Source organism: Chlorocebus sabaeus, chromosome 12, assembly GCF_047675955.1.
Source record: "Chlorocebus sabaeus isolate Y175 chromosome 12, mChlSab1.0.hap1, whole genome shotgun sequence".
NCBI lineage: Eukaryota > Metazoa > Chordata > Mammalia > Primates > Cercopithecidae > Chlorocebus > Chlorocebus sabaeus.
In genome coordinates, this window is record NC_132915.1 from 96,163,981 (window position 1) to 96,190,827 (window position 26,847).

The following is a 26,847-nucleotide window of genomic DNA, read 5'->3' on the forward strand; positions in this document are numbered from 1 at the left end:
ACAACTTTTTGCAGGGAAAACATTTACACATCCAGCAGGATGCGGAAAATGCTTTCCAAGAGTTCATCGAACACTGAAAGCATGGAATAAACAAGTTTATTTCTCATTGGCAAAAATGTGTTCAATGTAATGGTTTCGTTTTTTTTTTTTTTTTTAAGACCCAGTCTCACTCTGTCGCCCAGGCCAGAGTGCAAAGGTGCAATCTTGGCTCACTGCAACCTCTGCCTCCTGGGTTCAAGAGATTCTCCTACCTCAGCCTCTTGAGTAGCTGGGATTACAAGCACTTGCCACCACACTGGCTACTTTTTGTATTTTTAGTAGAGATGGTATTTCACCACGTTGGTCAGGCTGGTCTCAAACTCCTGACCTCCTGATTCACCCGACTCAGTCTCCCAAAGTGTTGGGATTGCAGGTGTAAGCCACTGTGCCCAGTCCATTGTAATGGGTTCTATTTTGATTAATAAACATGTGTTGCAGCCTAGTTATAAAAATCTAAAATTCACGGTCCAAAACCACAATTACTTCGGCACCAACCTAATAATAGAAGAATTAAAAGAGGCCTTTATATTAGAGAGCCCATGGATGATAAAATAATAAAGAATATTACAATCTCCATAACCCACAAACTTGGTAAATTAGACCACCTGGATGAATTAAAAGACACAATCTATTAATACTAAAACATAGGAGAAATAGGTAATCTAAAAATATTGATATCTACTTTAAAAATGGAATCAATACCTAATAACCTTACAGAAAACCTATATATTCCAAAAACCTGACATTCTGTCATGTTATTCTAACTGGTGGGATTTGGGGATTTCCATTTTGATAAGAACATAGGTGAGTCGCACACACTTACTTTTAGTGCTCATTGGTCAGGAAACCTATGTCCACCATAGGATACTGCAGAGCGATGTGTTTTGGAGAATTTAGGCAAGATAATATGATTTACAGAGTTAAAGGAAGGCAACCTGTTTTATGCACAGTAATTCCTCATAATATCACAGGGGATACCATATTTAAACTTTGGGGTATCCCCAGGTATAATTCTTATTTGAGCCACATGTGAATTTCAGACATGCAGGCTTCCCAAATTTGGTGGCTTTCAACAGATGTGGAAGTTAATTCACAACCTACTTTGTGGAGGCATAAAATTCAGTGAGCACTCATTTAGCATTTTATTTTAAATATTATTTATGTAAACTTTGCATTTCCAATTAGGTGAAATTTTAAACCTGTTTCAGTTCTTATCCACTTTTTTTTTTTTCCCCTGAGACGGAGTCTTGCCCTCTCACCCAGACTGGAGTGCAGTGGCATGGTCTTGACTCACTTCAACCTCCACCTCCCAGGTTCAAGTAATTCTCCTGCCTCAGCCTCCCAAGTAGCTGGGATTACAGGTGCCCACCACCACGCCCGGCTAATTTTTGTATTTTTAGTAGAGATGTGGCTTCCCCATGTTGGTCAGGCTGGTCTTGAACCCCTGACCTTGTGATCTGCCCACCTCGGCCTCCCAGAGTGATCGGATTACAGGCCTGAGCCACTGTGCCTGGCCTCTCCACTCTTTTTAAACGGAAGGGAGTAAGGGTTGCTTTAAGTTAGGAGGGACTCCTGTGTACCCAACCCATTTGTATAAATTTCTTCCTTCAGAGTTCTTCAAATCAGCATCACCATTATTAAAGGCCTCCCACATGGTAATAATTGTGCTACAGGGTTTTACAAACATGAAGTTTATGTTTGCCTGAATTAACCTCCTTGCTGTGGCACAAGGGGGGCATAGGTGTTTTCACCAATTATGAAGCGGGTTCACTGTGCAATGGCTACCAACTTTTCTGAGTACAGTGAGACCAAACACATTCATACATAAATTCCATGAAGTGAATTTATTACTTACAAATAGCAAACAAAAGACAACAGAAGCCTAGAATTCAATATGAACCGCTACCACAAGATCAGGAAGGCTACCCAGAGCAGATGGATGGAGTGTTGACTGTAAATGCTTCACTTGCACTACAACTGAGGGACCCCAGAAAGCAGCTCACCTTGGGTTTTCTCCCACGATGTGGTTTGCTGGACACAAGCGTTAAAGGCCATTCCGTTTCGAGCAGGGACTATAACAGAGCCTGGGCTGTTCTGACCAATGTCACTTGATTATCAGGATATTGCCTTCCCAGCATATCATACAGTTATCTTGAGAATTACCATTAGGAAAAGGAGGAAAATGGCCCTGCACCCTTAAAACTGAAGGATCAGGATATTTGTTGTGACAGAGGCACAGACAGTAGCAACAGAGTGTTCTTGTGAGCCATCTATTAGTTCTCTTGACCAGAGCATGGCAGCTGACCTCTTTTCTCTTTCCTTTCAATGGAAACTGTCTCAGAATATTTTGAATATTTTGAGTTTCTACATCTACAGAGTTGTGGCACATGATCGCTGGCAGTGTACACTCTCTGCATGGTTACAAGAAAGAGTTCAGGAGCCCATCAAGCCGCATTGGAGGAGACCACCTAATCCTCCAGAGACTGTCACTCCATCTTCCTGGGGTTAGCTCCACATGCAGTAAGGCCATTATGTCTAAGGCCGGCAAGACTTGCAGTCCGAAGATTCGACTTTTGACATGCTGATAAGCAGCAGTGATAAGAAAAGCCCACACACTGGCTAGGAATTTTTCAATGCAAGCAGCTGAGACGCTTCTTCATATGCTTCGGTAGGGGCTAATATCAAACTCTTTCTTCCCATTTTCTTTACTCATCAGTGCCTGAACCATGAGGCACCATGGATGTACACCTCATCAGGAGGGTGTAGGGGACAGTGGCAAGGGGAACAGCAGCACAAGAAACAAACAAGGCCACTACTTCTGCTTACATAATAACTATTGTCTTGGAGTGTACAATGATTAATAATGTTCAATGGCTGCCCTCAGCATACAGAGATGGTGACCAGAGTAGATGCAGGGACTACAGAGATACAGCCCGATTCTTGCTAATTAGGACTTAAGTGTCGGCTTATGTGCTGCTCTTCTGTGCATTAATAAGCCAGGGCCTCCAAACTGCCTGCTAAGCACAGGCAAAACGTCACGCTGGGGTGCAATTAAACATTCATGTCTAGGAGATGAGAGCATTTTAGTGTGGGAGAAGATGACAACACCTGAAGACCACAAAACACTGTACAGAACAAAGGGAAAGCCCATCGTCAGCTCACGGTTCTGACTCAGGTGACTGCTGATGTGTTATGGCACCATCAGCCTACGGCAGGTAAGTCAAGTTGAGCAGGTGTCCTGCATGAGGGCTGGTCCATTCCATTTGTGTTGTCAATTGTTTCAATAGCGTCTCATGCACCCCACTGGTGAGGAAGGAATTCGCACCCTACGTTTACTGGCACCATTAAACACCTTTAAACATAACATCTATTACTAAACAGATAAACCAAACATCAGTTATTAATTACATATAGCAGAAAGGTGTAAGTTCCCACAGGCCCAAACAGGGATTAACTTGGGAGCAGAGAGTGGTATAGCAATAAAAAAGTAAGGATGTTCTTTTTTTTTTTTTTTTTTTTGAGACAGAATCTCGCTCTGTCACCCTTGCTGGAGCACAGTGGTGTAATCTCGGCTCACTGCAAGCTCTGTCTCCCGGGTTCATGCCCTTCTGCCTCAGCCTCGCTAGAAGCTGGGACTACAGGCTCCCACCACCACGCACGGCTAATTTTTTGTATTTTTAGTAGAGACGGGGTTTCACCGTGTTAGCCAGGATGGTTTCGATCTCCTGACCTCGTGATTCACCCGCCTCGGTCTCCCTAAGTGCTGGGATTACTGGCGTGAGCCACCGTGCCAGGCCGAAGATGTTCCTTTGTTCCTACAGGAGTATGTGATTGGTTTATCTGTTGGCTGGTAGGGAACTGAATCATGAGACACTGACTGGTAAGACTGTAATAATCTAAAATACAATATATGAACTATCATACCATAATGGTGTAATACGATCTACTACAATACCAAAGGCATCGATGAAAAGCCCAATATTATCATACGTGACTGAGAGACTGAATGCTTCCTCCCTCAGATTGGTTACAACGTATCGTCCTATGACAGTCCTCTCTCCTTCATTCAAAGTGAACGATCCAAATAAAAGACAGAAACAATAAAGAATAAAGGGCAACAGATGCAAAGAACTCACGAGATGATACTCTATGGTAAACTTTATGTTTTACTTAGGAATTAATACCAACTCAGTATTAGCAAAAAAGAAACATCTTTACATCAAGAGTAGTTTTTCCTTTAATGAAGAAAGGTGAAATGTGTATAATGGACAAGGGATAATCAAAATTTGCCAAATGAGGCTAGTAAGACTATCCCGACAATTCACAATCATTATTCACTGGTCCATTTATCACAAGGCAATACATACAAATGAAACTTACCTGGCCGGGTGTGGTGGTTCATGCCTGTAATCCCAGCACGTTGGGAGGCCGAGGCAGGCAAATCATGAGGTCGGGAGTTCAAGACCAGCCTAGCCAACATGGCGAAACCCTGTCTCTACTAAAAATACAAAGAATTAGCTGGACGTAGTGGTGGGCGCTTGTAGTCCCAGGTACTCGGGAGGCTGAGGCAGGAGAATCGCTTAAACCCAGGAGGTGGAGGTTGCAGTGAGCCGAGATCGTACCACTGCACTCCAGCCTGGGCAACAGAGTGAGACTCCATCTCAGAAAAAGATAATAATGAAATAAAAAAATTAAACTTAACTGCATATTAGAAAAACATCCAAATTCAACCATGAATCCAGCACATTATCAAATCAATAGACAAGAATTCTACCAACAAACTTAATATCATTATCTATGAAACTCAAGTACTACTGCTTAAAGAGCATTTACAGAACTCTCACCTCAAGCTTTCCCTGCAAAACAAGGTGAAATGCATTCCCAAGGCTCTTTAAGAATGAGCCACTGATAAAAACAATATACTTGTAACTTGTGTAATATTTCATACATTTTTTTCAAACACTGCACGATAATTAATTTGCATCAGGCTTTCCAAATTAGAAAAGCTTCACTTATAGAATTTCTTTCCCATGGGAGTTTTCACATGCCTTTTCAAGTGAATGTGAAAACTGAAAATATTCTTGCAGTTTCTAAACTATTAGAGTTTGAATCCTGGGTACCTTCTTGTATTTACAAGGTCCAGCCAGCGACAGTGTGCATTTTCATTTGTCCTTGAGTGGGGATGAGAGAAATGAAACGTTCCCACATTCTGGACATTCATAGGGTTTTTCTCAGGAATGAGCTGATGTCTTCAAAAGGAACTAACACAACTGAAGGCCTTACCACAAATTTAAATTCAAAAGGCTTTTCTGCACTCCGAGTCCTCCCAAATCTTCAAAAACAGGAAAATCTGAAGGCTTGGCCACACTTCCTACATTCTTAAGGTTTCTCTGCAGTGTGAGCCTTTTCATGTTTATGAGGGAATCGGAAAGAGTAAATGTTTTATCACATTTTCTTACTTTATTTATTTATTTATTTATTTATTGATTTTGAGGTGGAGTCTCACTCTGTCGCCAGGCTGGAGTGCAGTGGCACAATCTTGGCTCACTGAAACCTCCGCCTCCTGGGTTCAAGTGATTCTCCTGCCTCAGCCTCCTGAGTAGCTGGGATTACAACCATATGCTACCACACCCAGCTACTTTTTGTATTTTTAGTAGAGACGAGGTTTCATCATGTTGGCCAGGATGGTCTCGATCTCCTGACCTCGTGATCTGCATGCACAGGGCTTTCCCCCAACCCCCCGTTGGCTTTTATGTCCTTGAAAAAGAACTAAGACAACTGAAATGTGCCACCATGCACAGCTAATTATTTTTATTTATTTGTTTTGAGACGGAGTCTCGCTCTGTTGCCCAGGCTGGAGAGCACTGCTGCTATCTCGGCTCACTGCAAGCTCTGCCTCCCAGGTTCACCCCATTCTTTTGTCTCAGCCTCCCTAGTAGCTGGCGTGAGCCACCGCGCCTCGCATTATTTTATTTTTTGTAGAGACAGGGTTTCACCATGATGCCCAGGTTGTTTCACATTGTTTTAATCCAAACTGGTTATAAACTCCTGGGCTCAAGCAATACACACTCCTTGGCCTCCCAAAGTGCTGGGATTATAGGCTGAGTCACTACACCCAGCCTCTATATCATGACTTCTTTCATGGCGAGTAAGGTGACTGGAACGAATGTAGACTTTACCGCATCTCTGACATTCATAGAGTTTTTCTTCAGTATGAATTCTTTCATGGAGGTGAAGGAAACTGAGGCGACTGAAGGCTTTGTCACATGGTTTACAATCATAGGCTTTCTCTCCAGTATGAGTACTTCCATGGTTACAAAGGGAACTCAAAGGACTAAAGGCTTTGCCACATTGTTTACATTCATAGGGTCTCTCTCCAGTATGAATGCCTCCATAGTAACGAAGGGAAGTGGAACAGCTGAAGGCTTTATCACATTTGGTACATTTATAGGGTCTTTCTCCCGTGTGAGTCCTTTCATGCGTCTTAAAGGAACAAGAAAATCTGAATGATTTTCCACATTCCTTACATTCGTAGGGTTTCTCTCTAGTGTGAGTTCGTTCATGTATTAGACAACAACCGGAAACAGTGAACGCTTTACCACATTGTTTACATTTACAGGGTTTTTCTCCTGTATGAGTTCTCTGATGTCTTTCAACTGAATTGAGAAAATAAAAAGCTTTCCCACATATCATACATGTATACCTGGATTTCCACTGTGCATTATCATGTGTCTTCTAACACCTGGAACAGAAACGAAGAGTTTCCCACACTGTTCACATTTATATTGCTTCTCTCCATATGGTTTGTATCCTCAGTGAACTAGGATGTGCCTATTAAGGAGGGAATGACGTACAAAGACTTTTCCACAAATACTTCATTCACATTGCTTTAATCCAGGAGAAATGCTCTCATTCAGATCAAGCTTTGGAATTTGGCTGGCAACTGTCCATACTGACTACCTTCTTTGCTTTCACACAATCTCTGTATCATATGATTTCTGTAAAAAAAAAAATGACAAGCACATTATTATAGTTTGGTTTAATAACTTTCTACTTATTAATAGGTCTTTGACTTACACTGCTACCAATACCAAGGAAAATGCTTTTTTTTTTTTTTTTTTTTTTTGCCATGACTGAATTATTTGAAAGTAAATGGGTTACTACTGAAAACACAGCTACCACCTGCATGGCTATGACCAAATTAGTAACATTCATGTACACAATTTTGTAGTACTATTTTCAAGTAAACTGTTTTCCAAACACTGACTGCTACGCTGAAGTACATTACATTTTGGATGAAATTTTTCTAAAAAGAAATAAATTTCAAGTGACTCTTATTTGTTTTGATCGCTTGTTTTTAAGTTCATGACAAGCTAAGATTCCTTCAGAGGACTTTATTTCCTCTTCTCAGTGCAAATTATCTTATCTCTTTCCCAGGTTTTTCAAAGTGATCTTCAATATTCTGCCCTTTCCATTTGTTTCCTAAAATACAGACCCACAAAATTCTCACAAATTATTACAAACTATAGAAACATTACTAGATTTAATGTTCATTGTACATAGTGCCCATGCCTGATTTCTTCACCAAATCATTCCCTTGCCACATTCCAAATCACAAATAGCACTGATGATAGGGAAATAGTTCTGTAATTAAGTGAAATGTGTTGTCATTCTCACCTACAGAAGCCAGGTTCCTGCAAGTTTCCTGCATCACTTCTCTGCAGAGAATCTTCTGAGAAGAATCTAGCAAAGCCCATTCCTCCTGGGTACAGTTCACAGCCACATTCTCAAAAGCCACGGAGTCCTAGAACATCCCACACATGTGGATAGAAGGATGGGTGGGACTGACAGCACTGGGAATCTATACTCAATCCATAAGCTGTTTACATGAATCTAAAATTTCCAAGCATTTATTCTGTGACTTGATTGTCACAACTCTTACTCTGTTCACACATACTCCCTCCCACACAGCAGTACGAATGCTAGAATTGAACTATTCAAAAAGGCAACAGCAAAGTAGAAACACCCATCTTATTAGAGAATCCAGGGAGTAAGATGTGCTGCTAGGAGTTACCTTTTAACTTCACTTTGTACATTTCTAGTATCTGTCATAATAAAGTCCTACCTGATGTGCATAAGGGAGTTAATATTATCAGTCCTGAGACTACTTATTCTTAAAAACGTCTGCTCACAAAGTTCCATCTTTGTTTGTATTAGTAATTTACATTTTGAAAGGGATTCCACCAACCCAAGTAATAAGAATGACTCACTGCATCTAAATGGCTTATGCAATATATTTGCCAAAACTTTTTCTGCTGAAGGTCCATTATTTTGTGTCACTGCAGTGGTGCTTAGGGAACCAGACACCAAAACACAGTCTGAACACTAAGTGTTCAATGAGTTTCCCTGGTAGACAATATTTTACACGTGCAGTCACATGTTAACTGAGGAGTTGAGCCCATGCCATGTGATTACACCAAGACAGAGTAGGCTCAATAAATTTAACTGAGTAGTAAATCAAACCAATAATTGATATTTGGTAATACTAATGCCACAATTTTAAAAATTTCTATTGCACAATATCAAGGTAGTAAAGAATAAGAGGAAATGCGACACATGTTTTTTAATGACATTTATATCACGACTTCCAGATGTTATTCCTATGAAATCACATAAATTCCCAACTCAGGTTGTTTTTAGGCAAGAAAAACTACTTTTTCTTACGTAGTAAAAATGACAAATGTCTAATGATTTTTAGTCATCTCAAAAAAGAGTGATGGCTTGTCTAACATACTTCTAAGATTTTCAAAGGAAAATATTCAGGACAGCACAGTATTAGCAGAAAGATGAGCAAGCAGATCAAAGGGAAAAAAAAGTGTTAATGACCCAGCATTCATATGGAAAGCTATAGACTAGAAAAAGAAATCACATGCATTTTAAAATATGAGACAAACCAGGCTGGCATCTACTTGGGAAAATGCATTGCATTCTTCTCTATTCCATGAACCGTAATCAACTTATTATATATTCAAATATGAAAGTTAAAACCAGAACACTTTCAGAAGTCACAGGAAGATTTTTTTTTTTTTACGAAGGATTAGGCAGAATTTCTTTTATGTAAGAAAACAGTAATAAAGGAACAGACAAACTCAAACATATTAAAATTTAGGAAATAAAAAGAAAACAGAGTGGACAGGGCAGGGTGGCTCACGCCTGTAATCCCAGCAACTTGGGAGGCTGAGGAGGGCGATAACCTGCGGTCAGGAGTTTGAGACCAGCCTGACCAACATATCAAAACCCTGTCATTTTGTTGTTTGTTTGTTTGTTTGTTTTTTGAGACGGAGTCTCACATTGTTGCTTGGGCTGGGGTGCAGTGGCAACATCTTGGCTCACTGCAACCTCCACCTCCCAGGTTCAAGCAATTCTCTTGCCTCAGCCTCCCAAGTAGCTGGGATTACAGGTGCCTGCCACCAGGCTCAGCTAATTTTTTTGTATTTTTAATAGAGACAGGGTTTCATCATGTTGGTCAGGCTGCTGTGGACCTCCTGACCTCACGATCCGCCCACATTGGCCTCCCAAAGTGTTGGGATTACAGGCCTGAGCCACTGTGCCAGGCCTAATACCCCGTGTTTACTAAAAATACAAAAATTACCTGGGTGTGGTGGTGGGTGCCTATAATCCCAGTTAATCGGGAGGCTGACACAGGAGAATCACTTGAACCTGGGAGGCGGAGGTTGCAGTAAGCAGAGATGGCGCCGTTGCACTCCAGTTGGGCTACAGAGCAAGACAGTGTCTCCAAAAAAAAAACAAAAACAAAAACAAAACCCTCAGATATCCAGAGAAGAGGATACAGATGTGTCCACTGTCATTAATTCTTCACCATGCTACAAGAGGGAAACTGACATTTTGGTGAATCTTTCTAAATCATCAATTTATCTATCACACTTTTATTTCACCGGTAGCATTGACAAAGCTAAGTCCTACAATTCCATTTGAAATTACCCTTAAAAAGAACAGACCTTTAAAACTTACTACACTCACTCCGGGGAAGAAATAAATACGAATTTTTAGTAAATAAAATACATCATTTTACTTTGCCTCTTTGGAAATAGTATGTTTATCTTTCAAGCTGTACAGGTAAAATGTATCTTACAGTCAATGAAAAACTGAAACTCAAATCAGCCGACAAGCCTTTTCAAGATAACAAATTCAGGGAGGGGCAGTGCTGACTCCAACACAGACCTTTCTAAGTGTCACGGCAGGCCATTCTATCCCTCGGGACACCCATCCTGTTCAGTAAAGTACTCAGTGACTACCTAGGAGGCACTGGCACTGCTCTTTGTCCTCCTGTGCGCCTTCAGTGCATTTTCATGTTCAGGTTGTTGCACATCCTCTCTGGGGTGGGTTTTCCTGGTCCTTTGGGACAGTTTTTCTCTCTTCACAAGTCTGAGACAATCTAGAGAGCAGAAATCATTTCTGCCTTTTCCTCTCAATATCACCATCCCATTGGCAGACCGTCAATGTGTCTCCGAGGAATAAAAGCTCCGGCTGGAGGAACAGTTTAATGGCCTAGCTTTAATGACATTACGTTGTATTGTCCATTCATTTTAATGTCCTAAAATTTTAATAACCCTAAGGGGTCACCATTTTAGATAAAACTATACCAGGAGATTCCTCTAAGGCCAAGAGCATCCAGCTGCTCCCCTGAGCGACTCTACCCCCTACCTCAGGCTGTCCTTGGCGATGAGATGACCCCGGGGCTAATACTCACTAGACCCTCTAATAGACATGGCCACTGTGGGTATCCTGGGTCATCCCCAGACAGTTCTAAAATACCAGGACAAGGAAAAGACTGGAGGGTGGCTGAGAACACAGCACCCTGTAAAGTTTTCACGTGGGGACCTCAACCTAAAGACATTTTGGTAATATGTCCCCTTAGGAAAGATGAAAAGAAGAGAGGCACAAAGATTTTTTTTACAGTAGAGTGCCAGATGATTTATTCTCCGCTTTCCTCTCATGTAAAGTGCTTGGAAACAGAAAAATATTTTGGCCAAGGTGGTTCGTGCCTGTATTCCCAGCACTTTACGAGGCCGAGGTGGGAGATAAATTAACGTCAGGAGTTCAAAAACCACCTAGCCAACATGGCAAAACCCTGTCTCTACTAAAAATACAAAAATTAGTTGGACGTGGTGCTGGAAGCCTATAAGCCCAGCTACTTGGGAAGCTGAGGCAGAAGAATCGCTTGAACTCGGGAGTCAGAGGTTGCAGTGATCTGAGACTGCATCATTGCACTCCAGCCTGGCTACAGGGTGAGACTCGGTCTCAAAAACAAAAAAATATATATATAAATATACTTTGAAGTTATTACATGTATTTGAAGTTATGGGACTGACTGTAGGTAGAAACAAGAGAAGGCAAGGAAAGTTTTTATATTTATATTTATATATAATTATATAAAATTAATATACATAATTATAATATATAAATATATCATATAGGCTGGGCACAGTGGCTTACACCTGTAATCCCAGCAATTTCGGAGGCCGAGGTGGGCAGATCACTTGAGGTCAGGAGTTCGAGACTAGCCTGACCAACATGGAGAAACCCCATCTCTACTAAAGACACAAAAATTAGCCAGGCATGGTGGTGTGTGCCTGTAATCCCAGCTACTCAGGAGACTGAGGCAGGAAAATCACTTGAACCCGGAAGGTGGAGGTTGTGGTGAGCCCAGATTGCGTCATTGCACTCCAGCCTGGGTGACAAGGGTTAAACTCCGTCTCAAAATATATGAATAAATAAAACAAGAAATATATATTTACGTCTAAATATATAATTGTAATACATAAATGTATATATAAATATACATTTATTATAAATTTATTGATATATGAAATATGTTTATTTCTGAGATAGTGTCTGGCTCTGTCACCCAGGCTGGAGTGCAGTGGCACTATCATAGCTCATGGGAGCCTTGAACAGATGGCTCAAGCGATCCTCCCACCTCAGCCTCGTGAGTGGCTAGGATTGCATGCACACACCACCATGCCTAGCTAATTTTAAAATTTTTTGTGGAGACAGGGTCTTCCTTTTTTGCCTAAGCTGGTCTTGAACTCCTGGGCTCAAGTGATCTTCCTGCCTCAGGCTTCCAATGTGTTAGACGTGGGCCACTGCATCTAGTCTAATGCATTTTTTAATTTGCGAGTTTATATTATTTGATATTTTGAAGTATTGAATGTGTTGAACAACCAACTTGCAGAATTCTCGAACAATGGATGGTCAGCTCTCATGTCCTGGTTCAAATCGCCCCAGCACACCATGGCTAGAAACCTTTCAGCCAACTTCCACTTATGTGTCCCGGGGCAGGACAATGTCACTTGGCCAATCCCCACTAAGAGGGACTCCAGAAAGGCAAGAAACTATTCTGTTCTCTATAATGGAACCTGACCAGGGAGAAGGCAGCTGGGAGGGCCAGCTGGGCCCTCCAACCAGCAGCGTCCTCCATCGACCAACTGCCCTAGAACTACACCGTGCTGGGCATTTGGGGTACTGTTATGAGAAAGAGTTTCCATTTTTCTTCCCATGGGACCTTCATGCTAGTGGCAAGAGACAATTTTTTTTTTTTTTTTTTTTTTTTGAGAGAGTTTTGTTCTTGTCACTCAGGCTGGAGTGCAATGGTGTCATCTCGGCTCGCTGTAACCTCTGCCTTCTGGATTCAAGCAATTCTCTTGCCTCAGCCTTCAGAGTAGCTGGGATTACAGGATTGCACCACCACATCTAGCTAATTTTTGTATTTTTAGTAGAGATGGGGTTTCACCACGTTGGCCAGGCTGGTCTGGAACTCCTGAGCCACTGCACCCAGTCAAGAGGGAGATTTTCAATCAATAACTATAATTGTGATGAATGCCAGAAAGAAGAATGTGTGTGATGGGGAAGGGACCTAAGTTACTGTCTCATATTTTAACACTTTCACAGGCAATAACTAAAAACTTAGAAGCTTAAAACAACACACACTTTTAAGCCAATTTTGGCAAACTAGGAGTTGAGCACATTTTAGTGGGTCCTGTGCTTGGGATCTCACGCTAAGCAGCTGGGCTGCATCCTCATCTGAGGCTCCACCAGGGCAGAATCCATTTCCTGGGACCCAGTTGGCAAGGGCCCAGCTTTTTGCTTCCTTGCCTACGGGGCCCCTCCAAAGGTCTTTTCTCAACACATTATCTCCCTCCGGCAGCGCCTGCAGGCGGAACCTTTCTCTCAAGTGTGAGAAGGTGACGCACTGTGACAGTGACATCCCATTGCTTTTGCCAGGCTCTATGGGTTAGAAGCCAGTCACCGGTTTTGCTCGTACCCAAGGTCAGGAAGACTATGCAAGGGCATAGGTTATTGGGGGATCAGCCACTTTAAGGTGTGGCTGCCACCACAGAACTTGGTGAGAATTTAAGGGTTGGTAGGAGCTGGCCAGGTACAGGGGTGAGGGTGTGTCAGGCAGGGGTGAGGGCATGGAGGGGGATGCAGAGGCCTGCACCCTGGAATGTCCTTTCACTCCCTGAGGTTTTGTTCTCCTGATCCCTGAGTACATCCCAGAACACGGTGGGGCCCTAGCAGGGGAGAGGTAGGGAAGCATGCGTTGTTCATCTGGAGACCTTGTTATTCAAATCAGATTAGGGGCCAGGCTTTCAGTGGTGGGTGCGAGCGTGGGAGTGATGAGTGTTCAGGTGTGTGTGGGAAGAGCGATGGGGATGGGGTCTGCCCCAGCCACCATGAAGACCTTAAATGTGCATCCACCCATCCCAGCAGCCTCCCCGAGTGAGTGCCTTCAGGGTGCAGGTCCTGTTTTACACAGGTCCCAGTAGCTGGGACCACAAGTATGCGCCACCACGATCGACTAAGTTTTTGTATTTTTAGCAGAGATGGGGTTTCATCTTGTTGGCCAGGCGCGAAGCCCCCGGTGCCACCCGAGGCCTCAAGTGATCCATCTGCCTCGGCCCCACAAAGTACTGGGATTACAGGTGCGAGCCACCGCGCCCCTCCCTACTTCAGTCCTAAAGCCCACCATACGTGCTTCCAAATGTTTGCTGAATCACAAAGTGAACGAGTGAATGGGACTACGTGACTTCGGGCAGCAGGCAATCCTATTCCTTGGACCTCAGTTTCACTTTTTGTAAAGCAAGCCTGTCTCTCGCTCTCTGCCCTAAAAGCCTGAGTTCTGGGCTTGAGATGAGCGCGTCCTGTAGAGCAGACTGCAGGTGGACGTTGAGCTGGGTCTTCTAGGAGGCCAGGATCCGGCCAGCTCTTGGGTCCGGTCCTCCCGCGGAAACCTGTACGCCCAATCCCAGCGCCGCCCCGCCCAGCCTCCATTTGTTCCCCTAGGCCCCGCCCTCTCCGCGCGGATCGCTCCCCATTGGCCGGGTGGCGGGCCCTGGACGCCCGGCTCTGCTGGAGGCGGTGCGGCGGGCGGCAGGCGGGGCCCTGTGCCCCAGCGTGGTGTGTGTTGCGGCCGCAGCCTCCCGCCAGCTGCAGCTCCTTGATCCGAGCCGGATCCTGAGCGTGGAACACGGGCTGAACCCGCGGCAGCGGCCCCGCCCCGGGACTCCATTGTTGAGGCTGACGCGGCTCTGTCGGCTGCTCAGCTGCGCTCCAGTCGGCCCAGGCGCCGCGGCGAGGAGCGAGCACTCGTAGGCGGCGGTCTGAGGTGAAAACGGGCAACGAGGTCTCCGGACCGGGCGGGGGTCTCTGCCCCGGGCGTGGCGGCTCCGAGTTGGGCTCCGCAGGGTCCGAGGTCGGGATCCGGGGTCCTTGCGCCTGGGCTTTGTCTCGGCCTCGGGTGGCACCGGGGGCTTCGCGCCTGCTGCGATACCACGTGGGCCCGCGCGGGGGTCCCGGTCACCCTGCCGGTAGGGGCCTGTCCCCACTGCTCCCCGGCTCCCCGCGTCTGCCGCGGAGGGGGCTGCATGGACCCGGGCGCTGGCTTCTGAGCCGAGATGACGTCACTGCACTCCAGCGTGGGCCACCGAGTGAAACTCCGTCTCGAAAAAAAAAACCCGGTAAAGTGTTTTACCCAGCCTAGGTACGTGTGGTAGAGCCGAATGAAAGCTTAGAAAAAGATGACTTGAGAACTAGCCCAGCAGAGGAATCAGGTGGGATGTTTTGTTACTAAGTGAAACTTGCACCTGTTTTCTCCCAGGCCTCGTTGAGTTGTGTACAACAGAGAGCTCAGGTGTTGGGGGCAGTTGACCGGTTGAAGAATGCATTGCTATTATGGGAGGAACATTGGCCTCTGAAAAAGCAGAACTGGATCCACGTTCTTGCCTGGTAACTCTAACTATCATCTAGTTTGTAAAGGGGAATGCAGTTCACTGAAAAATTCTTATGACAGTGGGGAAAGGATTGGGGTGTCTGCATTGTTTTGCGTAATATAGGTCATAAGAACGAGCATTTAGGCTGGAGGGAGGCTTTTCATCTCTATAACTTTACTTTCACAGGACAATTCATCACGATTTGAAGATTTTTGAGTGAAAACTACATTGTTCTGCTATGTGTTTCGGGGCAAATTTCTACATACAATTTGCTTAAATATTTCAGATGATACAAGAATATATGTGTGGGGTAAAAAGCTGAAATTTGCAATCCCCCTTCTCTAGAAGTAACCATTGTGAAGAGTTAACTCTGTATTCCAGCTATTTTGTATACTATAAATACACTGTGAACATTTGAGTGTATATAGACATGTATGTTACACACAGTTTTAGAGATGGAATATTGCTGTGTTGCCCATGCTAGTCTCAAACTCCTGAGCTCAAGTGACCCTCTCGCCTCAGCCTCCCAAAGATTTGGAATAACAGGCATGAGCCACCGCACCTGGCCTGCATGAGTATATTTACTAATTGCTAAGTTACTCTGTTCAATATGTGTCTATTGAAGTCCCCCATGTGCCAAGCATTGTTCTGAATACCTTATATGCACCAATTGACTTAATTTTTAGAGCAGCTCTCTTATTGTGGCCCCTTTTACAGTGAGGAAACTGAACCACAGAGAGGCTGAGGACGTCGTCTAACATCACACAGCCAGTGCTGTTGGAATTGAGGTTTGAACCCAGACAGCTAGCTTCAGATCTCTTAGCTGTTATCATAGATGGCACACCCAAACCTTAGGGCCGCCTCCCAAGCCTTGCCTCCGATACGGGCTCGCCTGAGCTCTGCGAGAGCCGTGTATGTGAGGTTTCTTTCCTCTTTAAGAACGCAAGTCTTGGAATTGTCGCAGACCCTGGTAGGACCTCTTGAAGACCAAAAACAGGGATTCTTCAAGCCTGACCCAAGGCCAGATCTCTGATTTAGCTACTTGGAAGGTAGACGTGGAAGAGAGTAATTTTGCCAGAACAAAAAGTCAGGATGGCTGGGCTGACTCGGCCAGACGCAGTGGCTCATGCCTGTAATCCCAGCACTTTGGGAGGCCGAGACAGGTGGATCACCTGAGGTCGGGAGTTTGAGAGCAGCCTGGCCAACAAGTTGAAACTACGTCTCTACTGAAAATATGAAAATTAGCTGGGCTTGTTGGCGGGTGCCTGTAATCCCAGGTACTTGGGAGGCTGAGGCAAGAGAATTGCTTGAACCCAGGATGCAGAGGTGGCAGTGAGCTAAGATTATGCCACTGCACTCCAGCTTGGGTGACAGAGCGAGACTTCGTCTCAAAAAAACAGAAGGAAGGGGAAGGGGAATGCCTGGGCTGACTCATAGGGAAGAGGCCCCACAGCAGCCGTAGGACCTTGGCCACTTGGGTGGAAAAGAAGGAAGAGCTTCACCCATGGCGGTGACCTGGACTGCAGAAACCACACTAAACAGTCCACATCCTGGAGCCTGGCCACCCCGTTTGCTTCTCTTCTTAGGTACGGGTTGTGGGGAGCTTTCTACCCTGGAGGGTGAGCTGCGCAGCTTCTAACCAGGGTAGGCATGTGTCTGTCCCTGGGAATACAGACAGCGTTCTCATAAGCAGCCCAAATACTCCTGAACAGCTTTTTGTAGGGTGGGGCGGGGTGGGGCGGGGCAGAGGGTCATTTTGACTCCTAGGTACGTTTTCCACTTTCACTGCTGATAACTGTGTTACAGATGAAAATTTTGTTTTTGATACTGAAGAGGGCTTAAGAGAGTGAGCTATTATGGCACATCTAAGTCTGCTAAAGTAGAACCACAGGGTAGTGTAGGAAAATCTCTTCTAAATTATGGATCATATATGGTGAACGTTAGAAGCCATGTGTACCTAAGTTGAAAAACCAAAACATGGCTTGTATTTGGGTGACCCCGGTAAGTCTGGATGCCACTGCGCCTTGTGTGAACACAGGATGCTGAGGTGTAGGGATGAACAGGCTTTTTCTGGACATCTTGCGCTTCTCCCTTGGGGTAAAGTGGGGTGGCAGTAGCAGCGCACAGCTGTTGGGCCCCTAATATTTGTCGGCTGTTTTTCCTGTGGGATTCCATTTAATGCAATCTTGGAGGTAAAATTATGTTATTGAAGATAGAGGCTTAGAGAAGTTGAGAAAATTGTTCAAGGTCACATCATTTGTTTTGTTTCGTTTTGCTTTTGAGACAGTTTTGCTCTTCTTGCCCAGGCTGGAGTGCAGTGGTGCGATCTCGGCTCACCATAACCTCTGCTTCCCAGGTTCAAGTGATTCTCCTGCCTCAGCCTCCCGAGTAGCTGGGATGACAGGCATACGCCACCACGCCAGGCTGATTTTGTATTTTTAGTAGGGACGGGGTTTTTCCATGTTAGTTACCCTGGCCTTGAACTCCCTACTTTGGGTGATCCACCCAACTCAGCCTCCGCAAGTGCTGGGATTACAGGTGCAAGCCACCACGCCTGGCCAAGGCCATGTCATTTCTTAAGTTGAAAGATGAAGTACTTGATGAACCCAGAAGTTTGACTTCAAGGCCCTTGATCTTTCCATAACACGTGGTTCCTTCCCTGGTTGGTGGGAGTGACTGAAGAACTGAAGGAAGCTGTGCTTTGTGGAAAGAGGACCTGAGGGGTGTATGGTCTTTCCAGGCTTGGAATCTGCCATGCTGGGCTTCTGAATTGTATAGCTTGGCCATATAGTGAGAAGCCCCTCATTTAAGACTTATTTTTTGGGGAAAATGAAGGAAAGCCGCCCACATGAGACAGGCAGAGGCGACTTTCTCAGAGCTGCTGTGGCAAGAGAGTCGGCACCGTCACTTGCGTGTGGCAGAGACTGACATGCAAGTGAATGGTGGATGAGGAGTGGGGAAGCTTCAGGATGGAAAGAACGGCTCCCAGTGGAGGCTGTTGTGGGGGCTGGAGGCGACTGTGCAGAAGTGGGGTGTCCTATGTGATTGGTTAGGGGCATATTTGGCTTTCTCTGAATGATCCTAACTGGAAACAGGGGCCAAAATTAGGGTGACTGTCAGTTTTGAGTCAAGTCCTGGTCACCTGGGACAGAGTTGTGGTTTAGTTTCTGGGTTGTGGAGAGAGAGCAGTCTGGCTTCCTGTCTGATGTGCTAGCCTGGCTGGCCTCCTGGCTGTTGACTGTAGATAGGGGATTGGTTTCCTGGGTGGGCAGCCATAGGTTGTGGTCTGAGTTCTGTCTTTATACATATGATCAGGCATGGTCTGTTTGTATATTCAGTCCCTCATTTTTCTTGTCAGTAAAAACATCAAGTGACAAATTGGATACCTTGGGAAGATTTTAGATGTCTGTGTCCCCTGGAGGAAGTTTTCACATTCACATGGAATCAGAATGAATATGAACAATGGGGCCATTTATCTTGAAGATTTAAAAGAGGAAATCTTCAACAATACTACCTCGGCGCCATTGCCTCTTTGTCCATCCTTAGGGAATGTGTTTTTATGCACCGCCGGCTCATCGTCCACCAGTTTGTGGTTGATCCAGTTCTCTATACGTCTTACCTTGTGTGTATCTCATTGTTTGCTAGTGTTACCTTTCCCCTTCGTCAGTGTAGTTTATTTGTGTAGCCTCTGTTGGTAGGAAGTTATTTGTGGAATTTGTGAATGGAAGGGACCTTGGAGTTCTGCTAGGTCAACAGAGTGATTTTAGAGATAAACGGAAATACAGGGAAATGTTCCAGCTTTTTTGGTGGCAAAACCAGGAATAGAAAGCAGTGTTCTTTGTGCCACAATGTCATTGGAAGACAGCTCAATGTGGGCCTAAAATGCAGAATAATTAACTTTCATTTGTCTCTGCTTCTGACTCTTGCTATCAGACATTTTAAATTGACCTAAATGTGTTAGCAGAAATATGAAAAGTCCTGACTTGTTTACATATAAGGTACTTTGTCGCCTACTCATTTGGTTGTTTTTTTCAACAGGATTGAAAAGACATTGTTATAAACTGAATGTTTATGTCTCTCCCAGATTCTAGTACTGGAGCTCTAACTGCCAGTGTGATGGTATTAGGGGGAAGGAGCTTTGGGAGGTGATTAGGGTTAGATGAGTTCATGAGCGTGGGCCCTGGTCTGACAGGATTAGTGCCCTTAGAAGAAGAGAAACCAGGCCAGGAGTGGTGGCTCACACTTGTAATCCCAGCACTTTGGGAGGCCGAGGTGGGCAGATCATGAGGTCAGGAGATTGAGACCATCCTGAAATCCTGTTTCTACTAAAAATACAAAAATTAGTTGGGTGTGGTGCCACGGGCCTGTAATCCCAGCTACTCGGGAGGCTGAGGCAGGAGAGTTGCTCGAACCAGGGAGTCGGAGGTTTCAGTGAGCTGAGATTGTGCCACTGCACTCCAGCCTGGTGACAGAGTGAGACACTGTCTCAAAAAAAAAAAAAAAAAGAAAGAAAGCAGAGAGCTCGCACTGACCTGGTGTGAGGAAACAAGAAGAAAGGTGGCTGTCTGCAAGCCAGGAAGAGGTCCCTGTCCGGGAACTGAGTTGGCCGACACTTTGATCTTGGACTTCCAGCCTCCAGAGCTGTGAGAAATAAACTAATGTTTAAACCACACAGCCTATGGTGTTTTTTATGGTATTTGCCTAAGGTGTTATGGCCATCTGATTTGACTGATACAGAGATGGTTCCAGAATACTGTAGCCTGTATCTGAGTTGGTGATGCCATGAAAATAAATGTGACAGTTCATTCCTTTATATAAAGATAGTGCTGTGAGCCCAGGGCCTTTGCTCATGTCTTAGTTGAGTCTTGTTTTCTTATAATAGCTTCCTAATTTCTCTTCCCCCCCTCTAATTTATATTATATCGCTGGATTAAATCAGATATGGTATGATTTTATACTTTATGTCTATACAAGCTTGTAGTGATTTTATTTCATTTGATTTGATTTTTGAGACATGCCCTTGCTCTGTTGCTCAGGCTGGAATGCAGGCGTGCCATGACAGCTCACTGTCACCCTAAATTCCTGGGCTCAAGTGATCCTCCCGCCTCAGCCTCCTGAGTAGCTGGGACTACAGGTGTTCTATCCTGCCTAGTTAATTTTTAAATCTTTGTAAGGACAGTCTTGCTGTGTTGTCCAGAGTGGTTTCAAACTCCTGGCCTCAAGCAGTCCTCTCGCCTCAGCCTCTCAAAGCACTGGATTACAGACATGAGCCGCCACACCTGGCCCAGTGATTTTTCATTGTTAAGATCAAGGACGGGTTCCCTGGCTTGGCATTCTAGGCTCATGATCAGGGCGTGATATGCAAGTTTGGGTTTCAGTGTTTTCATTCCCGCCATGAGCCTTGCACTCCAGCTTGTTGCCTAAGCCCTGTTCTGAAGCCCAGCCTGAGAGCTGCACTTAGAATTTGTACCTTCTCATCTCTTCATCGTCTTCGCCTATGTTCTTATCTCCTTCTGGGACATCATCTCCACACTTCTGCCTCTTTAAATCTTCTCCATCCTTCAAGACTTGAAATACTCACTTCCTTTCCATGATCCCCGCTCTGACATCCAAGCTAGAATTAATCTTTCTTCCTTTGAACTCTGATAGTGCCTAATGATTTTCCATCCTTTAATTATACAGCAGTTCTGTGTGTTAGATGATATTATTTTCCCAGTTTTTCATAGTTACTTTGAAAATATTTGCTGTAGTCATATATTTTGAATATGTAATATGAGCGACATTCAAAACGTACTGGAGTGTGAAAGGCAGTCCTACTCCCATCACTGCCCTGTGACCACTGTTGCCAGTGTTTGTTTGTTTGTTTGTTTGTTTGTTTTTCCAAGGCAGAGTCTTGCTCTGTCACCAGGCTGGCGTGATCTCGGCTCACTGCAACCTCTGCCTCCTGGATTGAAGTGATTCTCCTGCCTCAACCTCCTGTGTAGCTGGGACTACAGGTGTGCGCCACCACACCCAGATCATTTTTGTATTTTCAGTATAGACGAGGTTTCACCATGTTGGCCAGGATGGTTTGGATATCTTGGCCTCGTGATCCACCTGCCTCAGCCTCTCAAAGTGCTGGGATTACACGCATGAACCACTGTGCCCAGCCTATGTGTCTTGTTTTTAAAAACACAGATGTTGGCATAAGATAAACACGGTTCTCCACCAGTTCCCCCCACTGGTAAGTATTTAGGCTGTTCCCAACCGTCTGGATTAATCAATGCTGAGTTGTACATAATTCTTGCATATTTGCATGAATATGTTCATAGGATGCATTGCTAGAAATGAAATTGTGGGATCCAGGGATCTGCGCTTTTTAAATATTCATGGTTGTTGCTGGATTCCCTTCCGTTAGGGCCATACCGTTATCTCACTGTCAATGTGTAAGGGCGCCTATTTCTATTTCCTTGCCAACAGTTTTTTCTCAGCTGTTTTCCTTGACATCACACACACACAAAAATAGCCCGCTTGTTCCAAAAACATGGATATTTTACATTTCTACTTAAAGTGTGCGCACACTGACTGAAGCTCTGTGTTGCAGTGATGTGTGCTGCTAGGATTGTGGCTCTGTTTCGAATTTGCTAGCCAGGCTATGGCTTTCCAGGCAGGTATTTTTTGTTTTGTTCATGCTGTTGCTGTCCTTGCGCTGTGTGAATTTCCCTCCACTGCCCAGGCAGATTTCCTTTCCGGTGTACGAGCTTAGTGTCTCATCCGGCAGCCCCGTTTCCTGTTGACCTGGGCCGAGTGTCTCATTCGGCAGCCCTGTTTTCTGGTGATCTGGGCAGAGTGTCTCATCTGGCAGCCCTGTTTCCTGGTGATCTGCACTGAGTGCCTCCATGAGAACTTGCACCAATCTTCTCCAGTAGTGCATCTTTTCACAGCAAGCAAAACATTTTCATCACTTTTCTAGTGGGAGAGGCACTAGTTCTTTTCTGGGCATCAGGAGACCTGGCTTTGTTCTGGTTCAAGCAACAGCTGGTGAGTTACCAAAGACAAGTCACATCTGGTCCCTGGTCCTTTGCTGTATAAGTAGAATCACAGTCCGAGTGGACATCACTGCCCTGGTCTCTATGCAGTACTGAGTGTTGTGGGGATGATGGCTAAGTGTCAGGGTGCATTTCCACCACTAGGGGATTACAGGCCAGCCAAAGACACAGGAGGAAAGCTAACAGCCCCGGGCAGGTACACAGAACCAGAGGAGTTTGAAAGGGTGGTTCCAAGCTCCTTGGTGTGACTGATGTGATCACAAAAAAACATTTTATCTCTAAGTCTTGGGCCATTGGGCCAAGAGAAGAGAGAGCTGGTGTTGAGTTGTAGTGAGAGGTGCGTGGTTCGTGTGCCTGCTGAGCCTGGCTTGGACTCAATTCCATTGAGTCCCATTCCATTTTACCTTCTGTTTCCACCTTTCTCATGCTCCTGCTTGTTTCTCCAGAAAAAAATTGCAATAAATTCCTTTCAAAAACTTTACAAAAGCCATAGATGCTTATTGAAAATAGTTCAAATGATATGGAAGACAGAAAGATAGTGTTTTTCTGTTGTGTGTTTGGATTAATGTGTCTTTGGGGTAGTCACTTTTAACACTGGGTGTATTTCCTTCCAGATCTTTTCCAGTGTACCTACAAATATGTATGTACACTTTGTAAAATACAAAATAGTACCTGATAAACACTAAGTCCCCCTACTCCCACTGCGCAGTCTACATGGACATCCTTTCATGGTGATACGATGAGACCTGATCGACTCCTTTTGTTCACTGGAGTGCTAGGTACTAATAGCTACAGATAACTCACCTTCAGTGGACGTTTGCCATGTGACAGGGTCTGTGCTCCAGGCAGGCTACATGAAGTGGGTCTTAAGGCTTTTTACAACAATGCTATGGGTGAACACAGTAATTGTTAACATGTTGCAAATGATAGGATTGCAGTAGAGAGAAGCAAAGCTGCTTGCTCAAACTCATGGTACGATTCCCAACAGAGAGAGAGAACACTTTTAAAACAATTGTTGTTATAGTCAGGTGATTTATGATCATTTGAAGAAATAGTGCATTCAGTGAGTACATTTAAGGGTCTGGTACAGTCTGGGAGCTGTTCCTGAAAATGCACTGGGCTAGAGGTAAGGGAGTGGTCCATTGGCCGTGGGCCCCTAGTGCAAGGAGGGAGGTCCCCAGGAGAGGGGGCATGGAGAGGAGGTCTCTGAACAAATCTTGCAACGTCCATTTCTGCTGAGTCTGGTTCGAGGTGTGGCTCTTGACATGTACACTTTTCAGAGATACTTGGTTTCGATTTTTATCATGGCTCACCTTAGCAGCAATGGTTTTGAACTGCCTGGAGATGTGGTCTGGAAGGCCAGTGTTATGCCCATCCTTCCCGCTCCTGCAGGAGGGGAGTCATCCTGGGACTAGAGGGCTTCACCTGTAATCAGCTGTCTCATAATAAGTGGATTTGATGCTGGTTTCGGTAGGTCAGGAAATTTCCCATTTGGAAGGAAAACGGACACTTGTCTTTGGGTTTTGCTGAGGAGCCACAGGGTTTAGAGCAGGGACTGGAAGTTTGTTGAGACACATGTGAGTGCACTCAAACATCTTCCAAGAAACATGGAAATAAAGGCAGTGTTCCAGAGAGGTCCCTGGCTTTGGGATATAAATATTTCTGTAACAGAATGGTACTGGATGTCTGCTGTATTTTTTTCTCTGCTATTTTGACAAGTTTTATTTGGGTGTGTGTCTCCTGTACAGAAGGTATGACATCAGTTTTTGCCACCAAGTATTTACAGCCGTTGGTTACCTCCTCTGTGGGTCACTTTTGTGCCGTGGTTTCTTTGAGGAAATTGTAGGTCTCCTACCCAAAGCACATTGCCCATTTCAAGGTGTTCCTGGATTCTGAACACCTGTGGCAGTGCCTTCCATGTGGGTGAAGCCCGCAGAGAAAGTACCGCCACCCCAGGAGGTGGGGACTGGTGATTGCCTGAGTGAGGAGGCCGGGGATGCACCCTGGACTAGAACTTGTGACCGGCTGCTTTTTCTTCCCCTCGTCTCCCTCCTATTTTTCTACCACCCCCACTTTTTAAAATTTTCTTATAAAAAATTAGGCAAGTATTTTGGTTTCCTTTATTCGCTATTCCTTGCTAATCGTATGCAGAATGAGCCTGGAAAAGTGGAAAGGAAAGTTGTACTTAGCTTCAGATGATCCTACCAGCCCCGCATTGAGGGGCTTCCCCCAGGTGGCATTGTCAAGTGACGTTGTGGAGGTTCTCCTTTCAGTCCTCAGCGTTAACCAGCAGAGACAGGTGGCACTTATTCCTGGTTAATGTTGAGGAAGTTGAGCTCAAAGTGGCTAAGGGAACTTCCCAAAGTCACATAGGAAGTAGCAGAGTAGAACCAAACACAGATTGTCTCTGAATCAGGCAGGTCGTCAGATTCCAAAATGGGCTCTTAATTTTTGGAGGTCAAAAAGCTGAACAGACAAAGCTATTTCTTTTTTCTTCTTCTTCTTCTTCTTTCTTCTTTCTTCTTTCTTCTTTCTTCTTTGATTTCGCTATGCTGCTTAGGCTGGTCTAGGCTCAAGCTGTCCTCCTGCCTTAGCGTTCTGAGTGCTGGGCTTATGTCACCACACCCAACAGAACAGACATTTCTTTAAAGAAGACATACAAATGGCCAAAAAATATGTGAGAAAAATGCTTAGTATTACTTATAATCAGAGAAATGCAAATCAAAACCACAGTGAAGTATCATCTCACCTGTGAGGATGAGTATTACCAAAAAGACAAAAAATAACAAGTGCTGGCGAGGATATGGAGACAAGGAAGCTCTTACACACTGTAGGGGGGTGTACACTAGAGCAGCTGGCTGGGCACGGGGCACACGCTGACATCCCAGCACTTTGGGAGGCGGAGGCGGGCAGATCACCTGAGGTCCGGAGTTTGAAACCAGCCTGGCCAACATGGTGAAACCCCGTCTCTACTAAAAACACAAAAATTAGCTGGGAGCGGTGGATCACACCTGTAATCCCAGCACTGTTGGGCGGCAAAGGTGGGTGGGTCACTTGAGGCCAGGAGTTCAAGACCAGCCTGGCCAACGTGGTGAAACCCCATCTCTACTAAAAAATACAAAAATTTGCCAGGTACAGTGGCGGGTGCCCAAAATCCCAGCTACTCAGGAGGCTGAGGCATGAGAACCACTGGAACCCGGGAGGCACATGCTACAGTGAGCAATCCGAGATTACACCACTGTACTCCAGCCTGGGCAACAGTGAGACTCTGTCTCGAAGAGAAAAAAGAGAAAGAGTAAGAGTAAGCTAAGGCACCCACTATGGCAAACAGTATGGAGGTTCCTCAGAAAACTGCAAATGAAGTTACAGTGTGATCCAGCAGTCCCACTACAGTGTAGATACCCAAAGAAAAGGAAATCAGTGTCGGAGGGACATCCGCACCTCTGTTTCCTCCAGCACTGTTCACCATAGCCAAGATACGGAATCAGCCTCGGTGTCCAACAGCAGATGATGGATAGAGAAAATGTGGTCTTTATACACAGTAGCATACTATTCAGCCATAACACAGGATGAAGTCCTGTTATTCTCAGCAATGTGGATGGAACTGGAAGATATTATGAAATAAGCCAGAGACAGATAGTTACACAGCACATGTTCTCTTATGTGGAAGGCAAAAAAGAGTGGATCTCTTGGAAGTTGAAAGTAGACAGAGGATCCTAGAGGGTGAGAAGGGTGGGGGAAGAGGGAGATAGGGAGAAATTTGTTAAAGGATACAAAATTATAGCCGGATAGGAATAAGTTCTAATGTTCTATAACACAGGATGACTATAGTTAACAAGAATATATAGTTTCAGGCTGGGAGCGGTGGCTCATGGGAGGCTGAGGTGGGTGGATCACCTGAGGTCAGGAGTTTGAGACCAGTCTGGCCAACGTGGTGAAACCCCGACTCTACTAAAAATACAAAAAATAGCCGGGCATAGTGGTGGGTGCCTGTAATCCCAGCTACCAGGGAGGCCGAGGCAGGAGAATAGCTTGAACCTGGGAAGCAGATGTTGCAGTCAGCTGAGATCACACCACTGCCCTGTAGCCTGGGCAACAGAGCAAGACTTTGTCTCAAAAAAAAAAAGAAAGAAAGAAAGAAAGAAAGAAAAAGTTCCAGATAACTGGAGGAAGGGTATTGAACGTTACCAACACAAAGAAATGATAAATGTTTGAGATGGTGGATATGCTAATTATGCTGATCATCTACAAAACATGTATTATAACATCACTATATATACTACATACATATGTACAGTACACAATTATGTGTCAATTAAGAAAGAAAAAACAACTTAGATTGGAATGGCTATGAAGTAGCTAGCTTTTTCATATTTTTTATATAGACCCTAGGCATTTATGTTAAGTAAACTACCCTTGGCTTCAGGAAATGTGTAGTATTTGAATTTTAGCCTTGCATTTTATAATACCGAGAAGTAAAACTGTAGG

The 26,847-nt window shown here is 44.7% G+C and overlaps 2 pseudogenes; both read right to left on the reverse strand.

The window, feature by feature from the left end:
- Positions 1-6,020: 6,020 nt before the first annotated feature.
- Positions 6,021-13,327, reverse strand: LOC119623539 (uncharacterized; annotated as a pseudogene).
- Positions 13,328-14,076: 749 nt separating this feature from the next.
- LOC140713119 (uncharacterized) lies at positions 14,077-15,084 on the reverse strand (annotated as a pseudogene).
- Between the last annotated feature and the right edge of the window lie 11,763 nt (positions 15,085-26,847).